Genomic DNA, 19,913 nt, shown 5'->3' with positions numbered 1-19,913 from the left:
TGTTCCCTACTGGAATCTCTGTTCTTTTGAATACTTTAAATAAACACCTCAAAGAAGAGCTGCTCACAATGAAGACAACTTCCCATTCAAGAAAGTACCAGGCCCGGCGCAGTGACTCACGCCTGTAATCCCAGCACTTTGGGAGGCCGAGGCGGGCGAATCACTTGAGGTCAGGAGTTCGAGACCAGCCTGGCCAACATAGTGAAACCCCATCTCTACCAAAAATATAAAAATTAGCTGGGCGTAGGCCGGGCGCAGTGGCTCACACTTGTAATCCCAGCACTCTGGGAGGTTGAAGTGGGCGGATCACGAAGTCAGGAGCTCGAGACCAGCCTGGCCAATATGATGAAACACTGTCTCTACTAAAAAATAAAAATTAGCCAGGTGTGGTGGCACGCGCCTGTAGTCCCAGCTACTTTACTCAGGAGGCTGAGGCAGGAGAATTGCTGGAACCCAGGAGGTGGAGGTTGCAGTGAGCGGAGATCGCACCACTGCACTCCAGCCTGGGCGACAGAAAGAGAGACTCCGTTTCAAAAAAAACCTCATTCTAGATGAGAATGGGCATTGTTGATCATGGCGTCCAAAAATAGTTAATGTGGCTAAACTGAGACAGGTTATGCTTCCATCACAGTATGCATATTGCAGTGGTGACAATGAGACCTGTAACATTTTGCCATGCTTATGAGTAAAATATGTAGGAGAAAAATGTTGACTTTTCAATATTAGAAACAAAATAACATTTAAGTAATAAGGAATTTTCAGTTCTTATCTCATAGGACTACTTTTTTTTTTGTATGTTATATATTGACTGAAACATTGTAATGTGGTGTATGACTGTGTCTTGGATCAGGTGTCAAAATATAAGTGTACTTTGTACAATTCAACTTCTAGAAAAAAAAAAATAGCTGGGCATTGTGGAGCACACCTGTAATTCCAGCTACTTGGGAGGCTGAGGCAGGAGAATTCCTTGAATCTGGAGGGCGGAAGTTGCAGTGAGCCAAGATCCGAGATCACGCCACTGCACTCCAGCCTGGGCTACAGAGCAAAACTCCGTCTCAAAAAAAAAAAAGAAAGAAAGAAAGTACACTGTTATGGCCAGGCACGATGGCTCATGCCTATCATCCCAGCACTTTGGGAGGCCAAAGTGGGCTGATCACCTGAGGTCGGGAGTTCCAGACCAGCCTGACCAACATGGAGAAACCCTGTCTCTACTAAAAATACAAAATTAGCCAAGTGTGGTGGCGCATGCCTGCAATCCCAGCTACTCATGAGGCTGAAGTGGGAGAATTGCTTGAACCTGGGAGGCAGAGCTTGCGGTGAGCCAAGATCGTGCTATTGCAGTCCAGTCTGGGCAACAAGAGCGAAACTCTTCTCAAAAAAAAAAAGAAAAAAAGAAAAAAAAAAAAAGAAAGTACACTATTAGGTTTTTTAGAATGATGATACATCATTACTGACTCACTTGGCTTCTGCAACCAGATCCTTTCCTGTGTTTGTGCAGCCATGACTCCATTGCTGTCCTGAGGTAGTATATTAACCCAAATCACAGTCCAAATGTCATTTTTGCTTTAGGTTCTTCTCTATTTATCTTTGATTGAGCCAGGAAATGCAACTTGATAATGACTCAGCACAAGCTATTCAGCTGGGAGCCGGTTCCTAGCCACATCCAGCTCTGCGTTGGAAAGGCCTGAAGTGGTCAGCCTAGGATAGAGCAGTGCTGCTGTAGCTCCCAGGTAGGGTTTCCTTAAGTGTACGCCCCATGCTCTTTCTGAATCAGCACTGAAAATATTCATTCAGGACCTCCCCCAGCCCTACCCGACCCCACAGAGCGGGAGCAATACATTCCTCTGCCTGGCGCCAGGCCCTAGGCTGCCAGGTTTGGGGGATACTACTAAGTCCAGGGAAACCACCAGAAGTAGTTCCAGGGAGGTCACAGGTGTGCAAAAGAAGAATCCCATGCATGAGCCCAAGAAGTCGTCCAAGGCCTGGCCTTGAGATTAAACAGTTCAATCAAACAGTTCCTTTCATATTAAAGTCAATGTAAAAACACCTCCACTTAACACTGACTTCATCAGACAAGAGAAAACTGGGGTTTTGCTTAAAGAATCATCTGACAGCCTCAGTAATGAAACGAGGTGGGGGAATTCGATCAGTTTTCCTGTTTTAAAGGACGAGGTGAAGTCTTACCCATTTTGTAACTGCTATTCTAATCAGAATATTCAGAAGTGGAAATATCTATTTATAAAGTATTATGGGGGGAGGGAGAGGAAAAAAAGTATTAGGAACATCATATGAGACACACAGCCATGAAGGGCCCAAGTGCTGACTGAGCAAAAGCACTGGCAGTATGGTTTCCATCACTTCCCAATAAACTAGTTTTGCTCAGGCATCATAGAGGCACTGCTGCAAATGCCACCACGAAACCAGAGCAGGAAAGGGGCTCTGTGGCTCACTCAATCCACATCTTCTTTGCCAATTATCCTCCTTTTTGTTGTTAGTAAACTCTCAACTAGAACCTTAACAACTTTTCAATGTCCAAGGTTTTGTAGCAGCATTTTAAGGTAAAGAGTTAGGAGAATATAAGATTTCCAAGAGCTACTCTCCTTAATGTGGGAAAAAACGCAAGTGTTTAGCAAAAGAAAAGTATGAGATACATACTGAAGAAAAGGTTTAATCCAAACATAATTAAATCTTAGCTATAAAATAAATTGGTAGCTTTGCTTTGGCAAAAGAAGAAAATTAAGCTGGGCACAATGGCTCACACTTATAATCCCAATAGTTTGGGAGGCCAAGACTGGAGGACTATTTGAGGCCACGAGTTTGAGACTAGCCTGGGCAATATAGTAAGATACTATCTCCACCAAAAAAAAAATTAGCTGAGCATGGTGATGTGACTCTGAAGTCTTAGCTACTCGGGAGGCTAAGGCAGGAGGATCACTTGAGCCAAGGAGTTCAAGGCTGCAGTGAGCAATGATCATAACACTGTACTTCAGCCTGGGCAACATAATGAAATCCTATCTCTAAAAAAAATTAAAAATAAAAAAGAGGAAAATTATTTTTTCCCCAACAAATACTGACACTTATAATAGATATAAACTAAGTTGTCAGCTGAAGTTAATGCAGAAAAGCTCAACTGGCTTGACACTCATCATGCTTTAAACTTGATGTAATGTTTAAATATTCATTGCAATTCCAATGAATTTTTTTTCTTCTTCATTGTTCCAAGCTATGGTTACAGTAAAAACTGCACCAAGTTGGCAGAACCGGGGCCTCTCTTGTTTTGGCCGTGCTGACTGGTTTTCAGTGTCTGAGTTCTTGTCTTCCTCAAGTCAAAGTGGCGGCACATTAGATTCCTGGAGCAGGAGAGTTAAGCTTGAGCCAAACATCCTGGGTCCAAGTTCCAGCTCCGCCTCGTACAGGGACATGACACTGGCAAGGTAATTAATCTTTACTTATCTGCAGAAAAGGGATGATAAGGCTGTGCACGGTGGCTCATGCCTGTAATCCTAGCACTTTGGGAGGCCGAGGCAGGTGGATTGCCTGAGCTCAGGCATTCGAGACCAGCCTGGGCAACGCGGTGAAACCCCATCTCTACTAAAATACAAAAAAATTAGCCGAGTATGGTGGCATGCACCTGTAATCCCAGCTACTTGGGAAGCTGAGACAGGAGAATTGCTTGAACCCGGGAGGCAGAGGTTGCAGTGAGCTGAGATCATGCCCACTGCACTCCAGCCTGGGTAACAGTGTGAGACCCTGTCTCGAAAAAAAACAAAGAAAGAAAGAAAAGAAAAGGGATGATAACTGTACCAATTTCACACAGTTGTTATGAGGATTGGCTGAATACGATCTTGAGGAGTGTTTAGAAGAATGAATGACATACCGTGTATACTCAATAAATGTTCCCTGCATTATATTTATTATATATTTCCCAGAGGTGATCTTATTCCTGTGTTTACATTTAAGTTAATGTATAAAGTCTGCTTGATAAACTAAAATCAAGGACATTGTGTTCCACATATTATAATTGTGAGTTTTTAAAAATAACCTTTCAAAGTTAAATAAAACAAACACATCAGTTTAGGAGTCAGACTGACTTGGGTTCCATTTACTTAGCAGTTAGGTAAGCATAATATTTATTATCCCTAAGCATCTGTTTCCTTATCAATAACAAGAATATCAATATTACACCTTTTAAGGAATCGACTACCTAACAGAAGACAAATATTTAATAAAGGATTGCTATTTTTACTATATTTTCTGTGAAAGGTAATTATTGCCTGTAAAGTAAAACAAGTAGTAATTGTTCCGGCATTATTGTAAAACTCTTCCAACTAAGAAAGAAACTTAGCTGAGCGCAGTGTTTCATGCCTGTAATCCCAACATTTTGGGCAATATATGGAGACCTCATCCTTAAAAAAAAATTTAAAAATTAGCCCGGCACAGCGGTGTAACACCGGTGGTCCTAGTTACTCAGGAGGCTGAGGCAGGAGGATCACCTGAGCCCAGAAGGTCAGAGGCTACAGTGATCCGTGATTGTGCCACTGCACTCCAGGCAACAGAGCAAGAAACTGTCTATTTTAAAAAAGGAAATCATTAAAACCAGTTTCCTGGAATTTATTATAGAGATAGAAATAGATTAGTGACTGCCTAGAACAAGGGCAAGAGAGTAGTGAGGGCTAAAGGGTACAGAATTTCTTTTCGTATATTAAAAATGTTCTAAAATTGATTGTGGTGATGATTGCACAACTCTGTGAACATACTAAAAATCACTGGATTGTATACTTTGAGTGAATTATACAATATGTGAATTAAATCTCCATAAAGCTATTATTCGGCTCGGTGTGGTGGCTCACACCTATAATCTCAACACTTTGGGAGGCCAAGGCAGGTGGATCACTTGAGTCCAGGAGTTCAAGACCAGCCTGGGCAACATGGCAAGACTTTGTCTCTACTAAAAATACAAAAATTAGCTAGGCATGGTTGCACGTGCCTGTGGTCTCAGCTACCTGGGAGGCTGAGATGGGAGGATTACTTGAACACGGAAGGCAAAGGCTGCAGTGAGCCGAGATTGTGCTACTGCACTCCAGGCTGGGTGACAGAGTGAGAGTCTGTCTCAAAACAAAATTAAAAGTAAAAATAAAGTTGTTATTATAAAACACAATAAAATGATCACATACGGTATGAATCTATTTATACGACATTACAGAAAACACAAAACTATGGGGACAAACAACAGGTCAGCAGTTGCCAGGCATTGGGGTGGGGTTGGCACAAGAAAGTTTTTTTTTAGGGGGGTGACAGAACTTTTCTGTATTCTTATTATGAAAATAATTCAATGAATCCACACATGTATTAAAATTCATAGAGCTGTACAGCAAAATTTTACAGTTGATTTTAAAAAAAGTTTTATTAAAATCTATTTGCATTTTAATTTTTTCCAAAGAAAAAAATTGCTTACTAATCTTTAAAAGATTTTATTGTTGTTGTTGTCACTGTTTGTGAGACAGGGTCTCACTGTCACCCAGGCTGGAGAGCAGTGGCGCGATCTCAACTCACTGCCGCCTCCACCTCTCAGGCTCAAGCAATCCTCCCAACTCAGCCTCCTAAGTAGCTGGGAATACAGGTCCGTGCCACCACTCTTGGCTAATTTTTTAAATTTCCTATAGAGATGAGGTCTCACTATGTTGCCTAGGATGGTCTCAAACTTCTGCGCTCAAGTGATCTTCCTGCCTTGGCCTCCCAAAGTGCTAGGATTACCGGTGTGAGCAACTGCGCCGACCTTAAAAGTTATTCTGATGGCTAAGAGTGCTTATATCCCTTTACTAAAGATTTTGAAATATTTTAGATACATATGAAGTAGTAAGTTTTCCGTTAAAATAGAGGAAAAATTGAGGTAGAAAAGGCAAATTTGATCAGTAAGACAGAACTGGTATTAGACTCTGGGGGTCTTGTGCAGTCAACTCCTCGAAACCACCATGTGCAAAGTCGGAGGTGTGCTCAGCGTCAGAATGCTTCTTCCTGATCTCCTGATCTCAAGTCTTGGTAAAACTTTCAGAAGCATGTAGCTTATTATGAGGAGGAGGAGGGGGGTACCTTTTAATGTACAACAGAGAAAGGTTTACTGTTCTTAATCTAAACTCTGAATTTTCATTTATATGGCATGATAGGAGTCACATAAATCAAAGTTCTAATGTACTATTGCTTGATTTTCAGCTCCTTATCAGGAGAAAGTAGGTCAAGATTGTAATGTGATCAATCAGAAGATACCTGTGGACAGTGAACCTGCATAAAGTCGGTGTTCGGGTGAGTAACATGGTTCTCCAACCAGCTCACTCCATTGCAGTTATTTCCTCATCATTTACATGAAGGTTAGGCCGGGCGTCGTAGCTCATGCCTGTAATCCCAGCACTTTGGGAGGCCAAGGCGGGAGGATCACCTAAGGTCAGGAGATTGAGACCATCCCGGCCAACATGGCGAAACCCCGTCTCTACTAAAAATATAAAAATTAGCTGGGCGTGATGGCGGGCACCTATAGTCCCAGCAACTCAGGAGGCTGAGGTAGGGAGAATCGCTTGAACCCGGAAGGCAGAAGTTGCGGTGAGCCGAGATCGCGCCACTGCACTCCAACCTGGGTGACAGAGAAAGACTCTGTATCTAAATAAATAAATAAATAAATGAAGGTGAGGAGCTTGCAGGGAATGTCTCTCTTACTAAATTAGGCATGGTTTTTATTCTTTGTTTCTTTTTTTAAAAAAAATGTATTATACTTTAATTTCTAAGATACATGTGCAGAACATGCAGGTTTGTTACATAGGTATACATGAGCCATGGTGGTTTCCTGCACCTACCATCCTGTCATCTATATTAGGTATTTCTCCTAATGCCATCTCTCCTCTAGGCCGCCCGCTCCCTGACAGGCCCCGGTGTGTGACGTTCTCCTCCCTGTGTCCATGTGTTCTCATTGTTCAGCTCCCACTTATGAGTGAGAATATGTGGTGTTTGGTTTTCTGTTCTTATGTTAGTTTGCTGAGAATGATGGTTTCCAGCTTCATCCATGTCCCTGCTATTCTGTTTTTTATTTATAAACTTGCTTTTGTTTCTTTGATGTTATTGTTTCTTTTTCAGAGATGAGAGTCTTGCTCTGTTACCCAGGCTGGAGTGCAGTGGCATAATCATAGCTCACTGCAGCCTCCAACTCCTGGACTCGAGGGACCTCTCGCTTCAGCCTCCAGAGCAGCTAGGATGACAGGGGCATGCCACCACATCTAGCTAAAACTTTTTTTTTTTTTTTTGCTTTACCCCTCACGAGATGCTTAAGGATGACCTAATGATAAGAGAAAAGGTGTTCTCTTTGCTGTTTGTCATAACATCTTCAGAAGAATGAAAGTGCACCTGGTATGTACACCAAATTTCCACTTCCCCACACGACTGGTGATGATGCATGAGTGAATCGACTGAAACAGGCCAGGGGTACCATGAGTGGGGAGTGGGCAGGGATCCTCCAAAATCAAGAAAAGGCTCAGGGTAGTACAGTTTAATCCAAAACAACAGCCAAAACTGGGGAGAAAATTAGACTCTTCAAGGAACTCCCAGGTACATTACCCCATTTAATCCTTGAAACAACTGGATGAGATACCAAACAAAAATCTGTTATTACTGTTTTATGTATTAGAAAAATGAGGCCTCAAGAGCTTAAGGAACTTCATCTAATGTCCCAAGACTGGTATTTGACAAAGCATTGACTAGAAGGCAATTCCTTAAAAAAAAAAAAAAAAAAAGAAAGAAAAGAAAAGAAAAAAAATTGTAGAGATAAGGTCTCACTATGATGCCCACACTGGTCTTGAATTCCTGGCCTCATGTGATCCTCCTGCCTTGGCCTCCCTCAGTGCTGAGACTACAGGTGTGAGCCACCACACCCAGCCCAGAAACCAATTCCTGACTCTCAGTTTGTGACTATGACATCATGCTGCTCCTCAGACACCCCAAAGTTCACAACCTGGAATATTTTTCATTAGCTACTACAGTGTTACTAATCCATACCTATATTCTTCACCAAGATTAGTAAGGAATTCAGTCAAGTTACTTCCCCATCTCTTCCTACTTTATTTCCAACTGAGGGACTCACTTCTTCACTTGGAAACTGCTCTGCTCTGGTCAGTCTCTTTGGTCCAATATTCTCTCCATTCCCAAGATTCACTCTTTGTTCAAATCCTCTGTAGCATCCAGCCATTGCTAACAGAGACAAACAGTTAAAATGCAGAGATGCCAAGCATCAGGAACTGTGGCTGGAGGAAATTAAACTGGAGGTTTTGGGGCTGGCTGCAGTGGTTCACGTCTGTAATCCCAGCACTTTGGGAAGCTGAAGCAGGTGGGAAGATCACTTGGGCCCAGGAGTTCAAGACCAGCCTGGGCAACACAGTGAGATCCCCATCTATACAAAAAATTTTAGGCTTGGCACTGTGGCTCATGCCTGTAATCCCAGCACTTTGGGAGACTGAAGCACGTGGGTGGATCACTTGAGCACAGGAGATTGAAACCAGCCTGGGCAACATGGCAAAACCCCATCTCGACAAGAAATACAAAAATTAGCCAGGCAGGCCAGGCGTGGTGGCTCATGCCTGTAATCCCAGAATTTTGGGAGGCTGAGGCGGGTGGATCACCTGAGATCAAGAGTTTGACACCAGCCTGGCCAACATGGTGAAACCCTATCTCTACTAAAAATACAAAAAAATTAGCTGGGTATGGTGGCAGGCACCTGTAATCCTAGCTACTCAGGAGGCTGAAGCAGGAGAATCGCTGGAACCCACAAGGCAGAGGTTGCATTGAGCCAAGATAGCACCAATGCACTCCAGCCTGGGCAACAGAGCGAGACTCCATCAAAAAAAAAAAAAAATTAGCCAGGTGTAGTGGCACATGCCTGTAGTCCCTGCTACTTGGCAAGATAAGCTGGGAGGATCACTGGAGCCCAGGAGGTTGAGGCTGCAGTGAGCCAAGATTGAGCCACTGCACTTCAGTTTGGGTGACAGAGCGACCACTGTCTCAAAAAAAAAAAAAAAATTAAAAAAGTTAATCTGGCACAGTGGCATGCACCTGTAGTCCCAGCTACTCAGGAGGCTGAGGTGGGAGGATAACTTAAGCCCAGGAGGTGGAGGCTGCAGGAGCCATGACCATGCCACTGCACTCCAGTCTCCGCAACAGAGCAAGACCCTGTCTAAAATAATAAAAAGTAAAAAATAAAATAAAAATAATCTGGGGGGTATCGGGGATGCAGACAGGCAAACAACAGGCTCAGCATGTTCTCCTGGGGTATGGTTATTCCCTGCATGGCCCAGACTTCACTTGTGACTTTTTCACAGAAAGATGGGTCCCTTAGTGGGTCCCACAGAAAGATGAACCCACAGATGGGTCCAGTGCCTGTGCATGTCCTTCATATCTTGTGTGACACGAAAATTTATACTCTAAGCCAGGTGCAGTGGCACATGCCTCTAGTCCCAGCTACTCGAGAAGCTGAGGTAGGAGGATCGCTTGAGCCCAGGAGCTCAGGACCGTAGCGTGTGAGTGATAATCGTGCCTGTGAATGGGCAGTGCACTCTAGCCTGGGCAACATAGTGAGACCTTGCTTCTAAAAAACAAAACAAAACAGCAACAAAAATAAAAGGAAAATTTTCTTTTTCTTTTCTTTTTTTTTTTTTTTTGAGACAGAGTCTCGCTCTGTCACCCAGGCTGGAGTGCAGTGGCGCGATCTCAGCTCACTGCAACCTCCGCCTCCCGGGTTCACGCCATTCTCCTGCCTCAGCCTCCTGAGTAGCTGGGACTACAGGCGACCGCCGCCACGCCCGGCTAATTTTTTGCATTTTTAGTAGAGACGGGGTTTCACTGTATTAGCCAGGATGGTCTCGATCTCCTGACCTCGTGATCTACCCGCCTCGGCCTCCCAAAGTGCTGGGATTACAGACGTGAGCCACCGCGCCCGACCAGGAAAATTTTCTTTTTTTTTTTTTTTTTTTTTTTTTTTTTGAGGCAGAGTCTCGCTCTGTCGCCCAGGCTGGAGTGCAGTGGCGCGATCTCGGCTCACTGCAAGCTCCGCCTCCCGGGTTCCCGCCATTCTCCTGCCTCAGCCTCCCGAGTAGCTGGGACTACAGGCGCCGCCACCACGCCCGGCTAATTTTTTTTGTATTTTTAGTGGAGACGGGGTTTCATTGTGTTAGCCAGGATGGTCTCGATCTCCTGACCTCGTGATCCGCCCGTCTCGGCCTCCCAAAGTGCTGGGATTACAGGCTTGAGCCACCGCGCCCGGCGAAAATTTTCTTTAAAAAAGTATACTCCTAGTTTTTTTAAGCATTTTAACTTTCTGAGTATATCTGGAACAGTTTTGTTATTGAGAACTCATGGCTTTGACTGCAAGTCATATGCATGCATATTCAAGAGTAGTGAGTATCCAAGAACTCTTTTCTGAATGATGCATAAGTGAAGCATGACTTCATGGATTAACAATTACCACAGGTCAATTATGCCTCTCTCTGTCACCCCCAACAAAAATAAATATCAAAACTACATGAAGCAGAAGTTGAAATAACAGTCCGTAACAAAGGTGCTGTGTTCCTTAACATCAGAAAAATGAGTCTTTATTTTACTGAAGAATAGCATCACTGAATTCACAAACTCAGTCAGTACTTTCAAATGCCTATGCACAGACTGGCACTGTGTCATATAACAGGATGTTTGATTACATGTGGGTCAGTGGAAACTACCCTTATCACACCCACATATTTGCATTTATAAATTTACTTGGCTGTGCAGAAAAACCAGCTATATATGGCTTGTGCCAACTAATTTTACTAATTAATGGATGAATAAAAAGGTATTTAAATAAGGCTCAGATCAAACTCATGTGTGAGAATTTTAGCAACTGAATTGCCAGGGTAAAACAGGAAGAGTTCTTGCTCTCCAGTTGAATTGCAAGTAAATTCCACACACAGAGAGATGCCGGTGGTAGCCAAACCCACAGCTTGAAAATCTGTTTATTTGCCAAACCAAATGGCTTTGTACTGCTTTTCAATTCCCTACAATTTATTGTTTAAAAGCCTACACTGGAAACTAAACAAAAACTAGAAGCAGAATGGCAGATGCCTTTCAGGGGAGTACTGCTTGGGGGAGGGTCAACATCATTCTGCTTTTTGATCTTGGGGGTGGTTACACAAGACTCTGCATTTGGCTAGATTCTTCTGTTTTCTGCACTTTTCTACGTAAGTGTTATACTTAAATTTTAAACACACACACCCACACACACATATACACACACACTCCCGCATTGGGAAAACTTGTTGAAAAATTCCCTCGAATCCTGTTAGAAAGAACTCTGTCAGAAATATTCTTTCTTTGGCAAGGCACAATGGCTCATGCTTGTAATCCCAGGAATTTGGTATCCCGAGATGGGGGGAACATTTGAGCCCAGGAGTTCAAGGCTGCAATGAACTATGATGGTGTCACTGCACTCCATCTTGGGTGACAGAGCAAGACCCTGCTTCAAAAAAAAAAAGATACTTTCTTATTATATAATTTAGAGTCAATGAGTGCATGGCTAGAAATATTAACATAACCGTATCATCAAATCAGAAAGCACCTTTTAGAGCCATCTAATGCAACTTTCTTTCTTTTTTTTTTTTTTTTTTTTGGAGATGGAGTCTTGCTCTGTCGCCCAGGCAGGAGTCCCATGGTGTGGTCTCGGCTCAATGCAACCTCCGCCTCCTGGGTTCAAGTGATTCTCCTGCCTCAGCCTCCCAAGTAGCTGGGACTACAGGTGCGTGCCACAACACCTGGCTAATTTTTGTATTTTTAGAAGAGATGGGTTTCACTATGCTGACCAGGCTGGTATTGAACTCCTGGCCTCGTGATCTGCCCGCCTCAGCCTCCTAAAGTGCTGGGATTACAGATGTGAGCCACCATGCCCTGCCTTAATGCAACCTTTTCTAAAAGGTCTTGTAAGAATCTCTTAGCCTTTGCTGACAAACGTTTAATGATGGAGAAGGACCCTTCTCCAGGACCCATGCAGGCAGCTTTGATTGTTAGAAGTTTCTCCTTACTTTGTAATCCACGATCTCTGCCTTTGTAAATTTCTCCATTATCATTCCCTCTCCCACATCACAGCCATTTCAATATACTGTCAGCCAGCAATCCACGATCTCTGCCTTTGTAAATTTCTCCATTATCATTCCCTCTCCCACATCACAGCCATTTCAATATACTGTCAGCCAGCAATCCACGTGGCAATGTATTAAATGACAAAGAGTAAAGATCCTGTCCCCTCTCTGCCAAAAAAGTGAACACCCACCTGCTTGGTAGGTAAATACCCAGCCAGAAGAAGGGCAATTTATCAAACTTAATGAAATATCCCCAAGGACACCTCTGTCTATTTATACACATTTCTGCCATCAAGCAACTTTTTTTTCATTCTTTAAAGTTGTGGTAAAATAAACACAATATAAAATTTATATCATAACTATTTTAAGTGTATAACTCAGTGGCATTAAGTACATTCATATTCTTGTATAACTATCACACCATCCATCTCCAGAACTCTCTTCACCTTGTAAAACTGAAACTCTGTATCCATTAAGCAGTAACTTCCCATTCCTTCCCCCATCAAGTCCCTGGAAGACACCATTCTGTTTTCTGTCTCTATGAATTTGACTATTTGAGGAACTTCGTATTAGTGGACTCATACAGTATTTGTCCTTTTGTGTCTGGCTTATTTCACTTAGCATGATGTCCTCAAGTTTTGTCCTTGTTGTACCATGTGTCAACATTTCCTTTTTTTTTTTTTTTTTTTTGAGACGGAGTTTCACTCTTGTTGCCCTGGCTGGCTGGAGTGCAGCGGCAGGATCTCGGCTCACTGCAACCTCTGCCTCCCGAGTTCAAGTGATTCTTCTGCCTCGGCCTCCCGAGTAGCTGGGATTAAAGGCATGCGCCACCATGTTCGACTAATTTTGTATTTTTAGTAGAGATGGGGTTTCTCCATGTTGGTCAGGCTGGTGCCAAACTGCTGACCTCAGGTGATCTGCCCACCTCAGCCTCCCAAAGTGCCGGGATTACAGGCATGAGCCACCGCGCCCAGCCAGCATTTCCTTTTTTTAAAGGCTGAATAACCTTCCATTGGATGGCTGGGCACGGTGGTTCATGCCTGCAATCCCAGCACTTTGGGAGGCCACAGCAGGTAGATTGCTTGAGCCCAGGAGTTCAAGATTAGCCTGGACAACATGGCAAAACGTTATTTCTACAAAAAATACAAAAAATTAGCCAGGCATGGTGGCATGCACCTGTAGTCCCAGCTACTCAAGAGGCTGAGGTGGGAGGATCACCTGAGCCCAGGAAGTCAAGTCTATAGTGAGCTGTAATGGCGCGACTGCACTCTAGCCTGGGTGACAGAGTAAAACCCTGTTTCCAAAAAAAAAAAAAAAAAAAAATTCCAATGTACATATAAACCACATTTTGTTTCATCCATTGATGAACATGAGTTACTTCTAATTCTTGGCTATTGTGAATAATGTTACTATGAACACAAGTGTACAAATATCTCTGAGACCCCACATTCAGTTCTTTGGGGTACATGCCCAGAAGTAGCATTGCTGCATCACATAGCAATTCTATGTTTAACTTTTTGAGGAACTACCATATGATTTTCCATCATAGCTATAGCATTTTACACTCCCACCAACAATGCACAGGATTCCAGTTTCTCCACATCCTTGGCACCACTTGTTATTTTCTGATTTTTGTTTTTGTGTTCTTTTTCAACATGACATGATTTCATCATGATTTCTCATTTTTTATAGTAGCCATCCTAAGCAACTTTCTTTTTATTATTGTTATTATTATTCTACAAACAGGCTGTTGCTCTGTCACCCAGGATGGAGTGTGGTGGCGTAATCATTGCTCACTGCAGCCTCAATCTCCTGGGCTCAAGCAATCCTCCTGCCTCAGTCTCCTGAGTAGTTGAGACTATAGGCTCACATCACGGCACTCTGAGTAATTTTTATTTGTTTTTATTTATTCTTATTTTTTTTTTCTATAGAGACAGGTTCTCACTTTATTGCCCAGTCTGGCCTTGAACTCCTGGCTTTAAGCAATCCGCCCATCTCAGGCTCCCAAAGTGCTGGGATTATAGGTGTGAGCTGCACCCAGCTGCTTAGCTGTAGCCAGCTAAGCAACTTCCTTTTGATAACAATACCAATGACTACCATTTAGCTATGTGCTTCACTTGTGGCTAGTTTGGAATCCACTGTAACCTAGAACACTCACAACAAACTGCTGAGGTTTAAACATGAGAACTCTGAGGCTAGCAAGGCCAGCACCTTGCCAGCAGCAGCCCACAGTTAGGAAGGGACAGACCTGGGATTTCAGCCCTCACATGCAATTAATTCGACACCCTGTGCTCTACCGCCCTACCCTGCCTTACTTTTGACCATTCAGAGTGATTTCTGGGTTCTCATTTGGGTGCCAGGGATCTCCTGAGCAAGTTGCCCACCCACAACCCCAGCAAAGTCATTGATCAGCATTCTGGTTTGTGAACAATCCAGAGAGAACAGAGCACAACAAATTCCTCTAGGATAGAAACCTCCCATTTACTTATGCTGGTATTTCCCCAAACCACCCACTATCATGACTAACATACACCACTTGATAAACATACATGGGCTGGCTGCGGTGGCTCACGCCTGTAATCCCAGCACTTTGGTAGGCTGAGGTGGGTGGATCCCTTGAGCTTAGGAGTTTGAGACCAGGCTGGCCAACATGGTCAAACCCCATCTCTATAAAAAATAAGCCAGGCATAGTGGCACACACCTGTAGTCCCAGCTACTTGGGAGGCTGAAGTGGGAAGATGGCTTTTGTCCAGGAGGTCAAGGGTGCAGTGAGCTATGACTGCACCACTGCACTGCAGCCTGGGATTGCAGCCTGGTCTCAAACTCCTGAGCTCAAGTTATCCTCCCGCCTTGGCCTCCCAAAAAAACACAAAAATTAGGCAGGCCTGGTGGTGGGGTCTGTAATCCTGGCTACCCAGGACTGAGGTGAAAGGATGGCTTGGGTCCAGGAGGCAGAGGATGCAGTGAGCTGAGATAGAACCACTGCACTTCAGCCTGGGCGACAGAGCAAGACCCCATCTCAAAACAAACACATAAACAAACAAATAAATAAATACACATGAGGGAAAAATTTTGTTATATACATTGGGCATCTATCAAATTTGAAATAATACAAAAAGCCAATGTGGTTCTGAAAGACAAAAATCAACTGCTATGGTGCCGCATTTCATTATACTAACAACCATAAACTCCATATTAAAATTTTGCTTAAAACCAGGTATTTGGCTAGGTGTGCTGGCCAAATCCCTGGTGAGTGAAATCACGCCACTGCACTCCAGCCTGGGTGACAGAGTGAGACTCTGTCTTAAAAACAACAAAAAACCAGGGATTGTGCCCATTACTGTATCTGTCACTCTCCAGGTCACTTAGGGGAGGTATCAAGTACCTACTTGTGGATAACGATTACAAGCTTAAGCCTATTGCAGTCACAGAAAACAGAAATTAATGTTACTTTCTAGCTTCAAATTAATCTCTAGAGAAGTAGCTTTGAGTCATTCAACTCTCCACCTACTCAAAGCATTAAGTCAGTGTTCAATGTGTCTTCACTCTTGGCTATGTCACAAATGCCATATTGTAAGAGTCTAGGCAAGAAGTTGGCTGTGATGGACAAAAAACTTAGCTTCATACTAAAAGGCTCCAATGATTCTCCTTCGGTGATGCCATGAAGTCCAACATTTAGTATTAGGGCCAAGCACCCTCCAAGCCTGCTGGTGGAACCTCCCACTGCCTCTCTGGAACCAGCTCCGGTAATGCCCAGTTGGGCTGTCCTTTCTCAGGAAAGCCCCTTCTTCCAGGGTGTGTGGCTGACTCCCTTCAGGATTCCCACCAACACAGCAGGCTTGTACCCCATCTCCTAACACTGCGGGACTCCCAGTAGCTACCCACAAAAAGTTTGCTAAACTGAATACTAAACATAGCAGTGGAAGGTTCTTTAAGAAAATAGTCTATTGACTACATTTACAGCGCATCAGCTCTCCTGAGACAGAACTCTTACAATTATATCCATCAAGCATCCTTCAAGCCACTCTAGCTCCAAAGTTCCTGTCTGCTCCCACCTGCCCTCTGCAGTCCCACTGGCTTCATTCCATTGCTTCTTATATCCTGCCATTTTAAAATCATATAAGGAGCTAGGCACAATGACTTATGCCTATAATCCCAGGATTTGGGGAGGCTGAGGCGGCCGGATAACTTGAGGCCAGAAGCTCAAGACCAACCTGGCCAACAGAGCAAAACCCCATCTGTACTAAAAATACAAAAAGTAGCTGGACGTGGTGGTGTGTGCCTGTAATCCCAGCTACTCAGGAGGCTGAAGCACAGGAATCACTTGAACCCGGGAGGGGGAGGCTGCAGTGAGCCGAGATCACACCATCACACTCCAGCCTGGATGACGCAGCAAGACTCTGTCTCAGAAAAAAAAAAAATACATATATATATTTTTATATATTTATATATATATTTTAATATATATATATATATAAGAAAGAAAAAACAGCATTCAAAACCAGAAGAAAAAACAGCATTCAAAACCAGAAGAAAAAACAGCATTCAACTGTCAACCAGAAATAATCACTATTAAGACCGTAGTATAAAAATTGTTTGAAGCCGGGCGCGGTGGCTCAAGCCTGTAATCCCAGCACTTTGGGAGGCCGAGACGGGTGGATCACGAGGTCAGGAGATCGAGACCATCCTGGCTAACACGGTGAAACCCCATCTCTACTAAAAAATACAAAAAACTAGCCGGGCGAGGTGGCGGGCGCCTGTAGTCCCAGCTACTCAGGAGGCTGAGGCAGGAGAATGGCGTAAACCCAGGAGGTGGAGCTTGCAGTGAGCTGAGATCCGGCCACTGCACCCGAGCCTGGGCGACAGAGTAAGACTCCGTCTCCAAAAAAAAAAAAAAAAAAAATTGTTTGAAATGCAGAGCTTATAGATGATGTGTCCATATATGAATATTTTATTTCAGAAATGGTATCATGTCATCTACTAGTTTGTGTTCAGCTCTTTTGTTGTTGTTTGTTTGTTTGAGACAGGGTCTCACCGGGTTGCACAGGCTGATTTTGAACTCCTGAGCCAAGCAATCCTCCTGCCTCACCCTCCCCAAGTGCTGGAATTACAGGCAAGAGCCACTGCCCCTGGCCCTGTTCAGCTTTTGAAAAAATGTTTTTCATATTAGTAACTGTAATTGAACGTTTTATCTTTTAAGATATTTACAAAGTATCCCATTATATGAATGTGACTTAATTTGTGTTTGTTTAATAAACCTCCCTGCTGGACTGCCCACCTCTCTGCTTTGGAAGGGGGGTATGAAAAAATGTTGATTAATGGATACAAACACACTGTTTGATAGAAGAAATAAGACCTAGCAGGGTGACTAGAGTTCACAATTAACTATCGTGCATTTCAAAACAGCTAGAAGAATTCAAAAGATTCTAGCATTTAAAAAGAAAACAAATATTTACGGTGATGGCTATCTCAAATACACTGATTTAATCTTTACAAATTACAAGAATGTATTAAATTATCACATGTGCCCTGAAACTATGTATATCTATTATGCATCAGAACAAACAAAGAACAAACTCTAATGGAGTTGGCCAAGCCTACCTCAGAAAAGCTGCTCCAGGCCACATTCCCTAGCAAGTTAAGGGGAGGGGCTCTTCTACCAGATTGTATTTTCCTTTTTCTATTTTGTTTTGTCTACAGATAGATGCTTATTGAGCACATGGTAAAATGTTTCTTGCTATGGGTTGTGGTCAAATAAGTTTAACAGGTGGGCACCGTGGCTCATGCCTGTAATCCCAGCACTTTGGGAGGCCGAGGTGGGCAGATCACCTGAGGTCAGGTGTTCGAGACCAGCCTGACCAACATGGTGAAACCCGTCTCTACTAAAAATACAAAAATTAGCCGGGTGTGGTGGCACACGCCTGTAATCCCAGCTACTCGGGAGGCTGAGGCAGCAGAATCCCTTGAACCTGGGAGGTGGAGGTTGCAGTGAGTGGAGATTGCACCACTGCACTCCAGCCTGGATGAGAGCGAGACTCCATCTCAAAAAAAAAGAAAAAAAAGAAAAAGAAGATGTTTGACAGCCACTGTTCTATCCCAAGAATTTAACAAGGAATTTAACAATTTTTTAAATAGTCCTGAATTATTATAGTTAGTATTTAAAAATTATTATGTAGCCTGAACATTTAAAGATTTCTAAACATCTACCCAAGAGTTTCATAATACTTTCCATGACGGGGAATTTCAAAATGTACATTTTTTCCATTGCTGAAAAAGTCAGGCATGGCCAGGGTGGGCTTTCAAAGCAGGCTCTGCACTTATGACTCCAGACTCCACCTCTCTCCCACCCCTACCCCACCCTTCACTTAAGGGCAAACTGAAAATTCAGAAGGCAGCAGAGGGTAGAAAGAACCCTGAGGAAAACGCAGCCTTGGGTGGTAAGGAAGGTGGGGCTGCAGGCAAATGACCCAGGCCCGGGGCCTGGGGAGGAGGAAGTATCACTTCCTTGCCTGCCTCCTCTGGGGCCTTCTCCGTCCAGCATCGGGCTACAGTTCTGCTCTCCGTGACACAGCTTCCCCCTGGAAAGCAGAAGTAGTCCTCCCTCTCCAGAGAGCCTCTCTGAGACAAGCTTCTCCATTCCCCTCACCTCTGTGGGGGTTAACATTTACAGGAAGAGTGGGGGCACCCAGACGCACAAACACCAACATGACGTCATTGCTTCAGTGGGAGGTAGAATGAACACACACCCATCTCCCCAGTCTCACTGTACCAGCGCCCAAGGGTAGGCCCAAAGACCGCCCGAAGACCTCTCCACCAGATGTTTTACCAACGGAGACAGGAAGGCGGGGACTAGAAAGAAGCTTCCAACCAGTATGGTCTGGTGTCAATAAAGAGGAGTGAGTGAGATTTCAGATGCTCACAGAAAGGTGTGGGCAGGCAAGCAATACGTAAGTTTGTCTGAAGCATGGACTGTAGAAAGGAAATGAGACCAAAATTCTCTGAGTTATGAAGACTTCCTCCCAGTGTTCTACAACCCAAAAGCAGAGCCTCAACTATCAAGAAACAGCCACTGAAATGGTTCTTTAAATGTATCCCAATTCATGCAGTTCTATAGGATGTCATTTAAGTAGCAGCGTTCTGAACACTGAGCATTCACAATAATGAGATTAACTGACAATCTCTTCCCCTACACGGTCAGCTCATGCCAATTCCTGGGTGCAGAAGGCTTTGTAAGATGATAGGGAAAGAACTGGGGAGAGCAGAAGGAGGGATACTGGAAGCCTGAGGGTTAATAAAGCCCAGTGAAAAAGCAATGCCATGGAAGAGTTCTATACCAAGGAAAACTATACCCTGAGTGTAAATACAGCTTTCAAGAAATAGCTCTGTGGCAAATAAGGAATGCTGCCAGCTAATTCAGTAATGAGAGAAAATGAAGTACAGAACAGGATGAAGAAGATAAACAACAAAGGCTACTACAGGCCCCTGCTCTTGTCACCATGGATGAGGCTTTTTAATACATCATCCGAAATAACTATTTAAACTTGCTCTTCTAAATTACAAGAGAGGGCTAGGCATGGTGGTTCACACCTGTAATTCCAGCAGTTTGGGAGGCCGAGGCAGGCAGATCACCTAAGGTCAGGAGTTCGAGATCAGCCTGGCCAACATGGTGAAACCCCATCTCTATTAAAAATACGAAAATTAGCCAGGCGTGGTGGTGGGTACCTGTAATCAGTTACTAGGGAGGCTGAGGCAGAAGAATCACTTGAATCCGGGAGA

The 19,913-nt window shown here is 43.7% G+C and overlaps 1 protein-coding gene and 1 non-coding gene across 3 annotated transcripts in view; one reads left to right on the top strand and one right to left on the bottom strand.

Annotated features, from left to right (window-relative positions):
- Positions 1 to 19,913, bottom strand: part of LYN (LYN proto-oncogene, Src family tyrosine kinase) — a 138,636-nt gene that overhangs the window by 114,005 nt on the left and 4,718 nt on the right. The gene's annotated exons all lie outside the window — the stretch shown is intronic.
- LOC114680499 (small nucleolar RNA SNORA1) lies at positions 539 to 671 on the top strand. Its single transcript, XR_003732717.1, has one exon. It is a non-coding gene; the product is annotated as a small nucleolar RNA SNORA1 (small nucleolar RNA).

This window comes from Macaca mulatta, chromosome 8 (assembly GCF_049350105.2).
Source record: "Macaca mulatta isolate MMU2019108-1 chromosome 8, T2T-MMU8v2.0, whole genome shotgun sequence".
In the NCBI taxonomy this organism is placed as follows: domain Eukaryota; kingdom Metazoa; phylum Chordata; class Mammalia; order Primates; family Cercopithecidae; genus Macaca; species Macaca mulatta.
The sequence above is the reverse complement of the archived record's forward strand: the minus strand, read 5'-3'. Positions and strand labels throughout refer to the sequence as shown.